The sequence below is a fragment of the Nicotiana tomentosiformis genome, chromosome 7 (assembly GCF_000390325.3).
Source record: "Nicotiana tomentosiformis chromosome 7, ASM39032v3, whole genome shotgun sequence".
Classification (NCBI taxonomy): Eukaryota; Viridiplantae; Streptophyta; class Magnoliopsida; order Solanales; family Solanaceae; genus Nicotiana; species Nicotiana tomentosiformis.
Window position 1 is genome coordinate 54087167 of NC_090818.1, and position 16006 is coordinate 54103172.

Genomic DNA, 16006 nt, shown 5'->3' on the forward strand with positions numbered 1-16006 from the left:
GGAGGAAAAAGAAAAGGCGAGTGGAACAAATAAAAATGGACAATGTTGCTCATTGAGACAATCTTCAAAATAAAACACAAAACCAGCGGCAACAGATTTTCCTGTAAACCTTTGGAACCAGTAGCTACCTTACAAAGAAAAACTCTGCAAATTCAACAACAATAATAAAAAATTCAGTGTAATCCCTGGGATTTGGGGAGGTTAGTGTCTTCGCACACCTTACCCCTATCTCAAAGACACACAGAAGAACCAAACAATTTTTCAGCATCTCTTCCTTAAATCAGAACCGCACACCAAATGCATCTTATGAACACAACTCTCAAGTCAAAAATCAAGCTTGCAATCAACCAAAACACAAAAAATGTAAATCAATTAATGTTGGTGAGTTAGTGAAAGTTGCGAGGGCAAAATCAAGTTCTTCTTTCAGCATTTGAAATCAAGCCAGTCGAAACGGCGTCGTCTTCATCCACAAACAGCCCTTCTGGATTCCTCAATAAGCCATGAATCACTGTCACCAAAAATCCTACCGCTACACCAATGAGCAAAGTATTTAAAATTCCTGTGAACCAAGCAGCAATTGCAGAAACAATCACGAGACCCGAAATCACAGCTAGATCGCTAATTTGGTGCCCTAGAACAACCATAGGATCCTCCCGGAAGAACAGAAGAATCAACCACATTGCAAAAACCAAACCGGCGAAAATCAACGAAAAGGGTGAGCCGATAAGTGAAGCGGCTGAGCAAGCAGATATGACAATGGCATAGTTGACGGAGAAGTACTTGAAATTCCGGCGAATGCGAATTGCAGCATCGGAGAAAGATGCCGGAAGATCGACGGCGCTTGCTCCGGCGAGGAATTCAGGCCACGGTCGACTACGGGAAAGAAATGTAAAGAGATTGTGAATAGATCGGTTAACGACGTCATCGCCGGAAATTGGGATGGTGGTGTAGGTTGCCGTGGCCATGGCGGTCGCGGCGGTAGATGTTGCTGATGGCATATTTGTGAATTGGGTTACCAGTTTGACCAGGGTGTTTTGACCAATACACAATAATTGGTCACTAGTCATGGGCGTGTCAGTTTAAAGACGGAAATTTCGTGTTTGATAGTAGTAAAATAATAATGGAAGGTTTAAATAATCTTCTTTTCTTATTATTGTCCCCAAGAGCGATATGTTTGAATAATCTGTTATAACGTTTTGACTTTTTCATGCTTATGTGTGATCGATATTAGAGACGTTCTTGTCAATTATTTGGCTTAGCTCTAAGGTCTAATTTCAGTAAAATTTTAAAGGGACAAGGACAGAAATTGAAATACCCAAAAGAGAAGAAGAAAGAAAATTTTATTACACTTTGTTCAGATTTAAAAAACCGTAAATCCCATTTTTCTTTTCCTCGATTGCTCTATTTTTTGAGGTTTCAACCTAGAAATTAAGATTCTGAACATAACTTTTTTTATTTTCTCCAAAACATGATGAGGTTAAACTGATTTTTCTGCATTTAAGATAAAAAATTATTGGTATTTAATTTATAATATTATATCATATTGGTTAATTCTTTTGGATAAAATTGAAGCTTGTTTATGATGAAAATGCTAAAAAGAAATAAGAAGCCCTAGGAATGGCACCATAAAAAATGGTTGTTTCGCCAGCAAATGGAAAGTAAAAGTATAAATTTTAATAAATTAAAAAACCTTATAAATTTTTGTTATTTCCTTGAAAGAAGAATAAATATATGTTAATATCGGCTTGCTAGGTGGGAGCGCGCCCAATTCTTATGCCTGTATAAATTTAGTTTACTAATTATCTTTTTCAAAAAATTTAGTAGTATACTTTCCCATTCTTTAAGCATTTTATATTTTTAATTATTTGTAATCAAAGTGGCAAAAAATATTTCAGCATTTTAAAGAGAGATAAATATGATACCAAGATTGCATTTACATTTGTATTAATGTAGTTAATATATTATTTCACTTGTTAATAAAATATTTTATTATGTTATCAAGTATTTTCTTAATTTTAAATGATATTCTCAATATTTTGGTATACTACATGGTGAATCATGTTATAATTGTTTTTAGTATGTTAAATGGTATTCATAATATCCTTTGGTATACTACATCATATGCCATGTAGTACACCATGAGGTATTGTAACGACCAGACTGGTCGGTTTGAGCACTTATATTTTTCTCGGTAGTTTGAGGGCATGAATATCCCCGCATGATGTATTATGTGATGAACCGATAGGTCATCTTATGTTTTAGAACCTAATTCTGTATTTCGAAGTCTCAAATACCTCATTTTAGCCCTCCTCGATTTGCGTGCAGTCCGGATATTTTTTTTTCGGAAAGTTTTTATGTTAAAAACTGAAAAATATGAAATCTTTGCCTTAAAACCCATTTGAGTTGACTTTGGTCAACGTATTGAGCAAACAGACTCAGATCCGTATTTTGACGGCCGCGATGTGTCCGTATCGTGATTTGGGATTTGGGCGTATGCCCGGAATCGAATTCATAAGTCCCTAACTCGAGTTACCGCATTTTATTGAAATTTGAAAGTTTAAAAGCTTAATGAATCTAAAGGTTTGATCGATGTTTTAAATTGTTGATACCAAATTCGTATTTTGGTTCCGGAATCTGATATAGGTTCATTTCTATATTTATGACTTGTCCGTCAAATTTGGTGAGAAACGGAGTTGGTTTTGACGTGATTTAGACGTCCGGTTGTTGTAATAGAAGTTTTAAAGTTTTCTTGAAAATGTTTTTTGATTTGGTACTCGATTCGTAGTTTTAGGGATTATCTTGGCGATTTGGTCATGCGAGCAAGTTCGTATAATATTTTTAGACTTGTGTGCACATTTGTTTTAGAGCCCCGAGGGCTCGGGTGAGTTTCGGATAGGCTACAGAGTGGTTTAGACTTGGAAAAAAATAGCTGGTGCATCAGGTCTACAGATCTCGTATTTGCGAGGACTTGATCGCAAATGCGAGCCTCGCAAATGTGAAGTCAGGCTCGCATTTGCGTAGAGGGAGGGGGCTGGGTCAGCTTCGCTTTTGCGAAGAGAAGCCCGCAAATATGATGGGGGCAGGGTTCGCATTTGCGAGAATATTGTCGCATTTGCGACTGGAATCAGATCAAGGCACACTCGCATTTGCGAGCCAGAAGTTCGCTTTTGCAAAGTACCTTGGCTCGCATTTGCGACATATGCGTTGCATTTGCGAAGTTAGCAGGCTCAGTGATTCTTCGCATTTGCGAGGAATTGATAGCAATTGCGGTCGTCGCAATTACGAACCTTGTGTTGCAATTGTGATAACTACAGCTGGGTAAAAGAAGGGAAAAACGAGATTTTTGTTCATTCTTCAAATTTTCAAAACTAGAAAACCACTGAGGCGATTTTTCAAAGAACTCTTCTCCCCCAATCCATTGGTAAGTGATTCTAATCTATTTTCTTTTAATCTTTCATTACATTTCATAAGTTTTCAACCTAAAATCTAGTATTTTCATGGTGAAAATTGAGGGTTTGGGTAGAATTAAGAATTTTTGTAAAATTAGAATTAGACCTCAAATTGAGGTCAAATTTTAAAATAAATTATATAACCGGGCTCAGGGGTGAATGGGTACTCGAGTTTTGGTCCGAATTTCGGGTTTGGACCAAGCGGGCCCGAGAATTGACTTTTGTTGACTTTTTAGAAATTGTATAAAAACCACAGCTTTACTAATTGAAATTATTTTTTCTTGCATTGTGTGATGTATTTAAGTCATCTTTGGCTAGATTGAGCCGGGCGAAGGTGAATTTGTAAAGGAAAAAGCTAAATTGAGTATCGAGTTAGCCGAATTGAGGTAAGTGTCTTGCCTAACTTTGTTGAGGAAATTTTTCCTACTATTTGATATTGTTTGCTACATGCGGGGGTGATACATATATGAGGTGACGATCATATATGCATGTGCCAGGGTTAACCATGCTCGAGGGTTAATTATATTATAAATTGTGTCTTGTAGAATAACGTGACCATGCTGTGGTGTTGAATTTAATGACTTGAGTGTTTTTCTCACAGTATGAAAGTTTTGAGGTGATTATTGTGGTTCATTGGGTTTCGTTCTAAGGAAAGGATTGGTCAAGATATTGGAAACTGTTAGATTGTGATCTCTTCTAGTACTCTGTTATTGCCTTGTACATTCGTTCGTATGCTCTATTCTGCTATATTGTAGTATAGTTCTATTGTTAGTTACATTACAAATTTTATCAGTGAGCATCTTTTAACTAAAAAGCCTCATCACTACTTCGACAAGGTTAAATAAAATACTTACTGGGTACATGGGATCGGTTGTACTCATACTACACTTCTGCACCTTGCGTGCAGATTTTTGGAGCGGAGCTGCTGGTGATGTCAGAAGCTGACCCTGAAGATGTTCGTGCATTCCGGATATAGCTGCCACTTGTCCTTGGTAGCTTTAGATTTTGCTAATCTGTAATGTAACCTTCAAACAGATCGTGTAATTATTTGTATCAGCTTGTAAATTTCAAGTCTTAAAAGCTCATGATTCGTACTACCAGTTCTTCGGTTAATTTGTTAAAGTTCAGATAATTCTTCATTATTTCCCTACAATTTTATTTGGATTGTATTGACTGTTAGTTGGCTTACCTAGTAGGTCGAGTTAGGTGCCATCACGACTAGTGATTTTTGGGCCGTGACAGGTATATTGTATAATATACTATGATTGCTGTTAAATTATGATTCGACAAATATACTTTGTTTATGTTAAATGGTATTTCCAATATTCTTGGTATACTTTGTAGTATATCATGATTGCATTTGAATAATAATATACTATAATTACTGGTATATTAAGTGGTATCCATAATATTCTTTGTATATAGTATACAATGATAGTATATCATGATTACTGTTGAATTATTGTATACATTATTTGAGTATGTTAAATAATATACCAAATATTCTATAGTACATATTGGTATACCATGATTAGTATTAAAGTCTAGAATTCGCAATATTCTTTGGTATACTATACATAGGTATACCGTGATTAATATTAAATCATGGTATATTTTGTTAGAGTACATGAAATGGTATACCAATATTCTTGGTATACTACATATTGGCATACCATAATTACTGTTGAATCATGGCCTTCTTAATATTCTTAGTATACTACATATTGATATACCATAATTAGCATAGTATACCAAATTTTAGGATTCACCGATTTGACTAGAAAGGACAAAAAAAGGTTAAAAAGAGTGACACTGTAACTATCGATAACTATAATCAATTAATGATTGTGTATAAAATATTTTAATACTAATTTTAGGACTAGGGTATTTATCTAGAAAGAAGAAAAATAAATATAAAAGTGGAATAAAGTGATAAAAAATTTAACGGAAAAATTTTATTGTAAAAATGATACTCCATAAAAAACTAAGAAAAAAAATGCTAGATATTTTAAAGCAGCGAATTTTACTTTAAAAAATAAAATTTAAAATTTCTTAAAGAATTGCAAAAATAAATATGTACAAATATTAAATAAAAAATTAAAAGATAAAAAGTATCCCAATATAATTTTTCAAGTTGAGTAGGACCAAGACAGAATACTTGGAGTGTAAGTTTAGTGACGGGACCAATGAAGCGGATGTTGACATGAAGCTTGATACACAAGTTATCCCTAAGAGAGAGAGAGAGAGAGAGAGAGAGAGAGAGAGAGAGTTTCAAGTAACTTAGGTTTATTATCCAAGAAAATAGGGAGATTGACGAGGATGTTACGCGTCATATTGGAGCGGGGAGGGTGAAATGGAGGCTTGCATCCGGTGTTTTATGTGATAAAAATGTGCCTCCTAAATTTAAAGGCAAGTTCTACATCATAGTGGTTAGATCGACTATGTTGTATGTGACTAAGTGTTGGCCAGTAAAGAACTCGCATGTCCAGAAAATGAAAGTAACGGAAATGAGGATGTTAAGATGGATGTGTAGGCATACCAGGATGGATAAGATCAAGAATGAAGATATTTGGGCAAAAGTGGGAGTGTCCCTGGTGGATGACAAGATGCGAAAAGTTAGGTCTAGATGGTTTGGGCATGTGAAGAGGAGAAATACAGATGCCCCAGTTAGGAGGTGTGAGAGGTTGGCCCTGGTGGGGCTGAGGAGAGGTAGAGGTAGAGGTAGGCCAAAAAAGTATTGGGGAGAGGTGAGTAGGCAAGATATAACGTTACTTCAGATTACAGAGGATATGACCCTTGATAAGATGGTGTAGAGGCTGAGAATGAAGATAAAAGGCTAGTAGGTAGTGGAGAGTATTAGTGTAAGTCCTGTATTCTATTATTGTTAGATTATATTACTACTTGTTGTTCTTTTTGCTGTATTTTTCTGCTATCTTATTGTTGTTAATGCTTGGTACTACAACTTTTCTTTTCGTCTCTCATGACTCGAGGGTCTATTAGAAACAGTCTTTCTATCTTAAGGTAGGGATAAGTTCCGCGTACACATTATCCTCCTAGGCCCCACTTATGGGATTACACTAGGTTTGTTGTTATTCTTGTTGTTGAGTTATTTATTTAAAAAATAAAATAAAAATAAAAGTGAAAGAAAATGATAATAATTTTTGGCAAAATTTTTTTACTGAAAAATAACAGAAAAATTTAAGATGAAAAATAATAATGAAAAAGAAAAAAAAGTGACAAAATTTTAATTGAAGGAATATATTAAAAAAATAAAAAAATCCAACGAAAAATAAAAAATCAAGATAAAATAATAAAGTAAAAAAGAGTGAGGGGGTTACTACTAGAAAGAATAAAAAAATAAAAAGAGAAAATAACTACAAAAAAATTAATACGAGTGCATAATTTTTTAGAAAGAAAAAAAATTGAAGTGAAAAAAATAAGAACAAAATATGAAAAAATAAGAAAATAAAAAAAGAGAAATAAAACATGAAAAAAAAATAAAGAAAAGAAGGAGAAGGACCTTTGGTGAAGCCTAGGCATAGAAAGGAGGGGGCAATCTGGTCTTAAAATTTTCAAAAAGGGCTTGTTTTGTCTTTTTATTTCAAAAAGGGGAGCATTTTAATCCTCAAGTCTCTAAAAGAAACTCAAGTTCATTTTCTCAAATTTAAGGGGTGGCCTATTCGGCCCATCCCATTTAATCTAAATCCATTTTTCTTTCAAAACTTTTAATTAGTACCCAATTTAAGAGTACTTCAAACATGGAGCCGTTACTTTTTTTCTTCTCTTTATCTTTGTCTTCTCTATGTCTTCTCCTTCTAATTTTCCGTGCTTGTAATATGTTGTAGATACTAACTTAATAGTTCTTTTGTTCTCACAGAATCAATAATATGCCAAACAAAAAGGATTTACATACTAAAACCAACTGAAGAAGAAGAAAATTAAATGTAAGAGCAACCTTCATATATTCTTTGAATCCTAAAAGAAGGCCTGATGTTTTCTCGTTCTTTTTCAAGGACTTTTGGATGTACTCATATGAGTTCTGACGTCTCCAATACCTAGGTTCTTGAACCAATTTTAATATCTACTATTGATGGATTGACCCCGCCTACAACGAGATGTTGCAGAACTAAGTAGGATTTCAAGTTAGATATATCAAATGGCTCTATCAGCTGAGTGTCATAATAATATGGAAAAATCTGCTTATAAATAAAATATATGCAAAATTCAATTACGGGTACTATAGACGCAACTTTAGACATAAAAGTCTGAAGTAGGGATTATCAAGCCTAATTCCAGACTTATTTTTTAGGGAATAATGAATGAACTTCAGGTAAAAATATACGTAAAGATAATAAATTTATACTTTCAATTTGAGAATAAAAGTATTTTACATACCTTTTATAAGGTTTTTGAGGTTTTGAATAGTTTGCCTTCAACAAATTGGACCTATGTACACTACTGGAAGGCCGTATATAAGATGGATTGGGGGTAATATAACCTAAAATTATGGGTTGAGTCCTAAGCATGCCTGACTTGGCCCCAATAGATACCATCCTCCGGTAAAAATGACACTATGTAGCCACTTTAAAGGGATACTATTTAGAAATTAGCCAGTGCGTCCTAAATTTTAATTTTTCAATTCAATTTTCAGGACAAATATGTCCTGAATTGCTAAAATTATGATTTTTAGTTTAATATTTCAAGACTAAATAAGTATTGGCTAATCTCTAAATAACATCCCTGAGAATGACTATCTGTGCGCTTACCTCCCATTCTTTGAGGGAAAAAATAGCCACTTTTTACATCTTTAGTAAAGAATTAACCACCATGAAACTGTGTTGGAGTATCTCTACTATTTCAGCACATTAAACTAGAGTTGGGTTTATGCTGGGCGTTCGACTACAGAAGCCATCCACCTTGTTAGGAGATTGATGGAGCAGTATAGGAAAAGAAAGAAGGACTTGCATATGTTGTTCATCGACTTAGAAAAGGCGTACGATAAATTTTCGATGGAGGTTTTGTGGAGATGTTTGGAGGCTAGAGCTGTACATGTTGCTTACGTTAGGTTGATTAAGGACATGTATGATGGAGTAATGACCCGAGTGAGGACGTTGGGTGGAGATTCAGATCATTTTTCGGTTATGATGGGGTTGCATCAGGGGTCGACACTCAGCCCTTTTTTGTTTGCTCTGGTGATGGACGTACCGACGCGCCACATCCAAGGGGAGGTGTAGTGGTGCATATTATTTGCAGATGATATTGTATTGATTTACGAGACGCGAAAAGGTGTGAACGCGCAATTAGAGGTATGGAGTCAGACCCTGGAATCTAAAGGTTTCATGTTAAGCAGGACCAAGACGGAATACTTGGAGTGTAAATTCAGTGGCGAGACTCAAGGAGGGGAAGGGAAGGTGAGGCTGGACTCACAGGTCATCCCAAGGAGAGGCAGTTTTAAGTACCTTGGGTCTATTATTCAGGGGGATGGGGAGATTGATGAAGATATCACACATCGTGTTGGGGCGGAATGGATGAAGTGGAGACTCAATTCCGGTATTTTGTGTGACAAGAAGGTGCCATCGAAACTTAAGGGTAAGTTATACAAAGTGGTAGTCAGACCAACGATATTGTATGGGGCTGAGTGTTGGCCAGTTAAGATCGCTCATGTCTAGAAGATGAAGGTAGCAGAGATGAGGATGTTGAGATGGATGTGCGGGCACACCAGGTTAGATAGGATCAGAAATGAGGTTATTCGCGACATGGTGGGTGTGGCCCCTATTGAGGACAAGATGATGTGAGGAGGCGGAGGAGCACAGACACCCCAGTGAGGAGGTGTGAGAGGTTGACATTAGAGAGCCTACAGAGAGGTAGAGGTAGGCCAAAGAAGAGGTGGGGAGAGGTGATTAGGCAAGACATGGCACAACTTCAGCTGACCAAGGACATGATCCTTGATAAGAAGGTATGGAGGTCGAGGATTAGGGTAGTAGAGTAGGTAGTCGAGAATGTTCATAACAGTAGTATTGGCACGCAGTTTCACTTTCTGTTGGTAGTAGGTTTTTATGACTATCCGTTGTTTGATTTCATTGTTGATCACCTTACTATCTTGTTGTTTTTATTTTGCTTTTATATGGCTTTTTGGTATTGTCCCTTCTTGTCTATATTTTTATTAATGTGGTACTTATATTTTTCTGAGCCGAGGGTCTATTGGAAATAACCTCTCTATCCTCACAAGGTAGGGGTATGGTCTGCGTACACACTACCCTCCCCAAACTCCACGGTATGGAATAATACTGAGTATATTATTATTTGATTATACTAGAGTTCAATTATTGAAAATAACTTCTATACCTTTACTTGGTAGGGGTTGTTGGGCAGAGAGTAGAAAATAAGCAGAAGAAAAGAACTTAGACCTGTCAACTTTGATTTTAATATTGCTTGACTTGAATAGATAACAACATATGTCCACATATATATAGGCTGAAAGAAACAAACAGACATAATATTTAGGACCTGTAACCCACTACTGCACTTTATTAGCAAAGCTAACTTGACTTGAGTAAATAAAGGAAACTACTTAACAGAAACCAAAAGACTAGTTCAACCAAACTATCCATTCCCAATTTACTAAACGGTAATGTTTTGAATCACTCTTCAACACTCCCCTTTGATTCAAAACTGCACACACTAAGCAATCTTCCGAAATAGCAGAATTTCTCCTTTGATAAAGCCTTCGTCAATACATAAACTAGATGCTCCTATGTGCTGCAATATTCCAGTGATATCTCCTCATTTGCTACAAAATCAATATGCTTTGTCCTACTGTGGAATGTTGGGTTCTGTGTCATGGAGATAGTTGCTTTATTATCGCAAAATATCTCTGTTGCTCCCTTCTACTCTTGTTGAAGATCTGCTAACACTCTTTGTGATCACATAATTTTTTCCCTATGAATATTGGCATTTATGTTGTGAAAAGATGCCAATTCCCTGATTTTTATGAAGTTGGCAGAATACTCTCACACCCGCTCTCACTCTCTCATAGGGCACACATATTTCCTATATAAGGGACCTCACATTCATTCATACACACACACGCACTCATTCTCTGTAGAAAATTCACACTCTCTTGATTCACACTGATTTCTCTTGGAGAAAAATACTCTGAAAACTCGATTTAAGTACAAAGAAAACAAAAAAAGAAAAAGGAGAAAAAGTTTTTTTGAATTTTCAGCATACTTGGTTGGTATTTTCCTGGGGTTTCAAAGGATTTTCAAGCTTTAAAGTTGCTGTTTGCCGACTTAATTCTGCTGATTTCCCTGTTGTAGCTGAATTTATGAATTCTAGATCTCATTTGATTAACTGCTGCTTAGTTCCTGCTTTTAGGTATGTTAATCTTCACTTGTGATTCTCTTTGAGCTTATAAATGAAGATTTGAATGTTTGATTCCATGGTTATACTCAATTTCATGCATTTATTTTGTGTTAAATTGCCAAATCTGCTTATCTTTGTTCCTCTTTTAATGGTTGTTTCTATTCATCTGTTTCTCTAGTAAAATTATGTATAAAATCACTCATGAACTAGTCTACTTGCTACTGATAATCATCCATCTTGATGAAATCTGTTAATTGTTCAAAATTTAAAAAATGCATGAAAATGATGAAGTGGATCAAAATTTGATGCCTACTAAGGTTAATCTAAGTGTTGTTTTCAATTAGAATGTTAGCTGTGTTATTTGATCATTTCAAGTTTAAACGACACATTTTCAAAAGGTTCGAAATCGATTCCTATAAACAGACTAAGGATTAGAAGGCTACCATAGTATTCTGCGCATGTAAGTAATTCTGTGTTAATTTGGATAATGTAAAGAGCTGTTGTTACTGATCACCTCTGTTTTAAAAGGCGTTTCTGGGGCGAGCCCCGGGGCGATGGTGTGGGGCGAAAGTCTCAAGAGGCGTACGCCCCGTAATTTAGGGCGTACGCCTGGGCGTTCGGGGCGCATTTTTTTTAGTAAGGAGTAAGCCCAAGAGACTTTTTCAAATTAAAACAAAATTTGTTGAGTTAGTCATTCATATAATACCAAATTCTGAAAAGTCAGTTTGGTAATTACTCAAAAGGTTTAAAAAGGAACTCAAAAGTATTAAATTTAAAAGTAAAGACTTTTTTTTTGATTTAAGCCCTAATTCATGATTTTTCCATTTTTTTTCTTGTCCTCTAGTCTGCTAATATCTCCCAAAAGCAACGAATATTTAATTTTTTTTCATAAATACAAAGAGAACTACATTCTTCTTCATAGCAACAAATTCAAAATTCAAATTGCGGGTTAATCATCCTTTTTGTTCCTCCATATAGAAAACTTTATTCTTTGACTCAAATTACTTGTTCTTGTAAGTAACATATAATAGATTATTTTGATTAGTTTTTTGTAGGGATGGAGCACACACATATATAGTTTTCTTCAATATTTATGCAACTTTACCTGTTTATAAATATTTACTGTCATTATATTATTTTATAAAAAATTAAAAACTAAATACCTATGGGGCTTACTCCCCACGCCTCGGGACTTACACCCCGCTGAGGCATATATAAAATGGCTCGCCTTACGCCCACGCCTTTTGAAACACTGCTGATCACATGGCTGTAGTTTGCAGATCTGACCACTAGTTGGTCAAATTAGTAAAATCTAAAGCTCAAGGTGGATGCTGAAGGTAATGGGGAGGATTCTTTTGATATATGGTAGTACAAAGGCTTAGTTATAGTTCGAATCTGGTTTAAAAAGAATAGTTTCCAGAGCAGGGTAATAATTTTCATGTAAAGCGTCTAATCTGCACAAAAGGAGTTTATTGATCACTGTAATTGTCTAAGAATTATTCATGTGATGTAACAAATGTATGAGTCTTCTCTATAATGTTAGTATCATTGTTTATTACGATTAAGCATGGTTTTAGGTTGGATTCGTAGTGACAATTATGTTTATGTGTTTGGACTTGGTTATTTTGAATTGCCCTACTTTGTTTTTTTTTTGAACCTGATGATAAATTAGCCCATGTTTAAAGTCTGCTATACAATCAAATGCATCAGGTCTCAATCGTTGAGAGCCTCAAGAGACCTGGTGGAAAACAAGTCCTATTGGGCCTATTGTATTGTGGCCCAAGTCTCGAAAAATCTTCTGCATAAAACAAAAGATTGTTTATAGTTCAAATGTCAGTTAAAAACCTATAATCATTCGATTAGAGACCGTTTAGTTTAATTCGACACATCCTTACACTGAGTTTAAACCCAAAGCCTTGTTAGTCCGGCTCACGTGGTTAAGCCTTTTAAAAGCCATTTGCTCTCACACCAACAAGAGTAGGATATGAAATAACATAAGATGGTCTGCTAGGATCTAAATGATTAAGATCATTTTTTAATCTCATAATATCATGCCCTACAATAAAATTCGCAAATCTTCTAGAATGCTTTAGGCGCGTTCTAATCTATTATCATGATTGTGTACACGTTCGCGTGGCATAATTATGATTTCCACAAATAAATCAAAGTATGCATTCAAGCGACTTTGGTCGAACACTCCTAATATTAATAAAGCATGATTAATTGTGTACACATACGTGTGACATAAGTTTAGCACCCCAAATAAAATGAATTTACACACATGTGATCCATTTCAAAGATAAACCCATAAAGCGCCATAATTAAAAGTGGTAAAAAGAAAAATACACATAGGTTCTAAAAAATATGTAATTAAATAAATTAATTAAGCCAAGTATGATTAAAAGAGGCCGTGCTAAAATTACGAAATCCGGGAGTGCCTAACACCTTCTCTCGGGTTAACAGTATTCCTTACCCGGTCTTCTGGTTTCGTAGACTTTAAAACATAGTTAAATTTCCTCGATTTGGGATTTAAAAATGAACCGGTGACTTGGGACACCATAATAACTATTCCAAGTGGCGATTCTGATTAAATATCATTTTAATTGGAAAAACCCTTTATTCCTCGGGAAAAAAAGAGGTGTGACAGTTCTGGTGACTCTGCTGGGGATAAGAACCCAAAACTTCTGGTTCAGGGTTCAGAATTCGAGCTTGTAATGTGATATATACTTGGCTTTCTTGATTATTAATATTACTGTGTTTTGTAGGCCTATTGTGCTAATTGCCGCTCATTTACCGCTTTGATATTATCTAAACTGTATAAACTGCCTTCTTACGCCTCCCTTCTGAGTCTTCTGAATTTATACTGCACACGTGCGCGTGACCCACTTTTCTGTTAGAGGTCATACCAAATAGAACGAGGTTAGATCAACAACTAGGTCGGGTAGACTTTCGTGCTCCCGGTACATTGGCCCCACATCGGCTCGAGTTGTCCGCTTGGGTAAGACAGGTCTAAGACAACTCCCTCAGCATTTTTAAACCTAGAATAACATAGCCTCATGCAGGATCCCTATTAGGAATATTTATTTGTATCACGTGCATTTGACTTTAGGACTCAACACAAGGGTTGGGTCCGTCTAGGACAGGTGTACCCAAAATAAAAGACCATCCTGATGCATCCTATGTGCTATTTGTACATTTGTTTGTTTCGGCTTGCATGTTGATCGACTTCGAGAATAGGGGAAGAAAATGAAGAAAAAACTAAGAGTGAGCTAGAAAAGAGAAAATTCACCCGGTTCTGAAAAACCAAGGTAATTGAAAAAACCCGAAGATCTGTCGAATTTTTAAAAACAAAAGAAAGAAAGAAATGTCATTTCAAAATGAGCCAAAATTTTCAAGTGCCATGTTTCCTCTGTTCCGTCAAAACTGACCGAACTACGCGGGTCTGATTCTCACCAGATGTGAGATACGTAGGCAAACCTCATCGATTCTGGCCCCCAATTTCAAAAATCCAAAAATATTTTTCTTTAATTCCTTCTTTAGAAGTCTTTCCTTAGAAAATCCCAAATATTTTTTTTAAAACCAAAAATATTTTCTTTCTTTTTAGAAGTCTTTCATTCAAAAGAAAATCAATCAAAATCCAAAATAATATTTTCTTTCTTATTTAAGAAGTCTTTTTTCAAAAATTTCCAAAGAAAAAGTAAAAAAAAGAGAGAGCTAGCTTATGTACTTTGTTCCCGGTATCCCTGAACTACGAAAAGGTATGATTCATGCGGCGTCATGATACGTAGGCAATCCCCATCGGATGCGATCATAGCCATAATTAATCTAAGTGAAAATGAATAAAAAGAGAGAAAATTGAGAAAAAAAGAAGAAAAGTGTGATAAAAATGAAAGAAAAAATAGGAGTGGCAACAACAAGAGAAAACCATGAATGACAAAGCAAAAAAAGGAAAAGAGAGTGGAAATGAAAGAAAAGAATTATAGAATGGAAATAGTGAAAGCCGGGATGGAACATGCAGCCGTTGCAAAAATATTTTAGAAACGTTTAACTGTTCAAGTGCATTGCATCCCCAATGTGCGATTCCCTATCTGTTAAATGTCTCAAAACTGACAAGGGTGTTGTGTGTGCAAAATTAGCCAGGTCTTGTTCAGGTGGTTGGTTTTGTCGGTAATCTAGATTCTCACCCCTATTTTACAAGATCCAAAGGAAAGGTTCCAATGGCTTCAGAAAGCAATCTTCGCATTATTAACACTGAGGATAGCTCTGGGCTGGCTATTTCACAACCCGAGTCAGCAACTGTCAAAGAAAAAAATATGATGCGTCTCTGCATGTTGGAAATATGGGACGCCTCATCCAACGGTAGGGAACCTCCAAGCGTAATTCCCCGGTTCCCTGAGCTGGTCCCAAGGATAGTTGGAACCACCAACATCCCTATGACTAACCCATTTGTCCCATTTGGGTACCCTTCTACATCATCCATCTTCACCGGTATGCCTTCTGTGGTCCGCCCCCAGGCACCGTTCTCCGGAGCACCGTCAACGTTGTTCTCCGCACCATCGGTCTTCACCATGGCACAACCAATCGTGTTCAGGACATGCTTTGAACCTTCAACATTCACCTTCCAAGGCCCGCAATTTCAGCTTGACCTGACTCATGTTACTCTGAACTCGTACGCTCAATAGCCAAAATATGAGTCCCCGATTGAGCAAGAAAGAGCAGTTAGATATCCCGAGCAGGAAGAAATGGCTCGGAAGATGAGAATCTTGGAACAGAGCTTGAAAAACATGTAAGGCCTGAGTGGCCAAAAAAGTGTTTCCTATTCGGATTTGTGCATGTTCCCAAATGTTCATCTACCTGCCATTTTCAAAATGCCAAAGTTCGAGAAGTATGATGGGCACGAAGACCCAATTGCTCATTTAAAGAGATACTGTAATGAGCTGAGAGGGGATGGTGGGAAAGAAGAGTTGTTGATGGCCTACTTTGGAGAAAGCTTGACAGGAATCGCCTCGGAATGGTACATGGATCAAGAAATCTCCCACTGGCACATATGGGATGATTTGGCCCGAGATTTTGTCAGACAATTCCAATACAACATGGACATCACTCCAAACAGAAACTCCCTGTCTAATTTGAATAAGAAAACCGCGAAAATTTTCCGCGAATATGCTATCAAATGGCGCGAGCAGGCCGCC

The 16006-nt window shown here is 36.2% G+C and overlaps 1 long non-coding RNA gene across 1 annotated transcript in view; it reads right to left on the reverse strand.

Moving 5' to 3' along the window:
• The window catches only part of LOC138895140 (uncharacterized), a 158651-nt gene that overhangs the window by 101421 nt on the left and 41224 nt on the right, over window positions 1-16006 (reverse strand). The window lies entirely within an intron of this gene.